Genomic DNA, 2,653 nt, shown 5'->3' on the forward strand with positions numbered 1-2,653 from the left:
TCGCAAAGGGGGTAAAAGAAAATATACATTACAGTCTTTGGTTGTTTAAGTCCATGAAGCTTGTCCAGGTCCCTCTTTCTCTGGCTGTGAATGCCGGAGCAAACTCAGCCTCAGTCCAATGACCTATATCTGAAGACAAGAGTCTTCCTCTGTTGCCAAAGGACTGATGTGAAGGCGCTTGAGACTCCTCAACGTTGTTCAGGTTGGCCCTGAACATGAAGTGTGAGTCCCAAGGGTAAGAACCTCAGAATTGGTGCTGAGAGGTAACTTTTGAAGGGCTTTTTGAGCCAAGTCTCTCTCTCACGTCCATCTGGTAGAGAGCTTGCTGGTGAAATAAAAAGGAGGAAACACAGTCCTACTCCAGGAAGAGGTGGAGCCAACAGTTTAGCTGAGTAAGCAATATAACAGGTACAAACAACATTGATTGACAGATATAAATAACCAATCCAACTACATTTACAGGGTAAGGGCAAAATCAGGCATGATACAACAATTCAAATCTTGAAACTTATAGTTTGACATATAGATGGCGCCACTCGTGCCGTCACAACCTGTAAAAAGAGCATTACTGTGTTAACAGATGGAATAAGTGAAACGAGCACTTGCTTTTTCTAGGCAGCCATATTAGTTTTGTTTCATGTTTGGAAATAGTCACCTCTTGGCTAGGGAGTTTGCAAAGCTGTAGTCCAAAACATTTGCCAAGGTTTGGTTTAGTTATTTACTTACATGGTGTTTACAGATCGATAGGCAATACTTCATTATTTGAAGATGCTTAAATGTTGCATGCAGACTTTTAAAATGAAGTCACCATTCCCCTATTTCCTATCCCTGGGAAAGAAAATTAACCACAGGCAGTCACTTTCCATCCAAATGGTAATTACTGAATGTTGGTAGATTACAGTCCTTGGCCAGTAACCACATTGGAAAGCTTTTTCGTTCAGGAACATCTGCACATGTTTTACTATGTAGAGTTCTAAAATATGCAAAACAGGCATATTAAGTGAAGTGTTTTCAATATTTAACAAGTAAATCAAATGAAATGGGGGGAATGAACAAATTACCAGTGTGGAGTGGGAAGAAGGGAAAATATGTATGCATGTGGGGTAAAGCATGCATGTATATAAACTAAAACCAACCTTTGGAACCCCAAACGTGCATAATACCTTACACAAAATGTTTCTGGTCCTAGTCTCATTTGTAAGAAAGTTATGAAACATGCTGCAATCATAGCTAATGTGGGTGTAAATCCAGAGCATAGAAATGTTAGCCCGGGGGACAACAACTCAGAAAATTCCTCATCTATTATGACCCATGCCAGCTAGGGAATCTAGGTAGTCATAAACTGGCTAATAGAAAATAATAAAAGTGTGTAATTTACTGTACTTTGTACCTTATGGATGTAATATATTTTTATCATGACACAAGCTTTAGACACTCATATTGATACACAATTTGTAGATAGAGTGAAATTATGAACAGCAAGTCATTAACTGTTAAATTATTAATATTGCTGGACTGCACACCTCAGATATTATAAAAACATTCCTAAATCCCACTAATAATCTGGGATTAATAACACACAGCTATCATCTAAATTTAGGCTGACATGCTACAACAAGAAAACAATCTAACTTTCTACTCACATAATTACGTAATGATTGTGACAACATGCAGTATACTCTCCAGCATTTCACAGAGAGACCGGGACTTTTAGAGCATCTGAAAAGCTGGCAGGACAGGACTGAAGATATCCTTGCTGAATGAGGGCATTTGAAGGTCATGGAAGTGCAAACTAATGTGAGATGCGCAATCCCAATGCTCAATGGGGCATTGTTGCATTACAACTAAATGTGCCATGGCACTGCATCTTCAAACCTTCTGCAACTTTGGCTAAAATACATAAATGTTTCATGTGTTTTAAGTCACCAACAAGGATGGCAACTGTTGTTCAACCCTACACTGCCCAAGTCTCCAGTCCTCAATGAGGAGTTGTTGGAATGTATCTATTTCTTCTTTATGTTTCTGCTCGCATTCTGATTGGTTATGTAGAATGGATACTTTGCTGGTGTGTGCCTTTTCTCTTTGACTTTCTACTTTTATATCTTTGTGTGTGCTGTTTGAAATCTCTCTCTGCTTGTGTGTCAAGAGAGATGTAATGATTGGTGATTTTCCCGTCTTTGAACTTTGGAAGAGATAGCATTAGTTTAGAGTAGCTAAGACCCAGTTATTCAGTATAAAGAAATGTAGTTATTAATTTTGTAAATAAATCACTATATTTTGTAATTTTGTAATTTTAAAGATTGAACTCTGGATCTTTGCTTCCTAAGCTCTACATTCTTTACAGCCACATGGCACTTATGGCTCCTTGCTTTGGAGAGGATGGGCATCTCAGTCAGAATCCTGCTTCTTTCTCACTTATCAAACGTGTGTCTGTGTGAGCCTTCACGTTGATTTATAGTGCCCTATGGGTTTCAAAGGAATTTCTTAGGGAATTCAGAGGTGTTTTTCCCAGTTCCTTCCCCTGAAATATAACCAAGGCAAGGGCACCTGAAATACGTTGACGGTCTCCCATCTAAGTAGTGGCAAGGCCTAACCCTACTTAGCTTCCAAGAGGAGGCGTCTAAGTTTTGAGGGAAGAATGGGGGCGTGGCAA

The sequence above is a fragment of the Anolis carolinensis genome, chromosome 3 (genome assembly GCF_035594765.1).
Source record: "Anolis carolinensis isolate JA03-04 chromosome 3, rAnoCar3.1.pri, whole genome shotgun sequence".
NCBI lineage: Eukaryota > Metazoa > Chordata > Lepidosauria > Squamata > Dactyloidae > Anolis > Anolis carolinensis.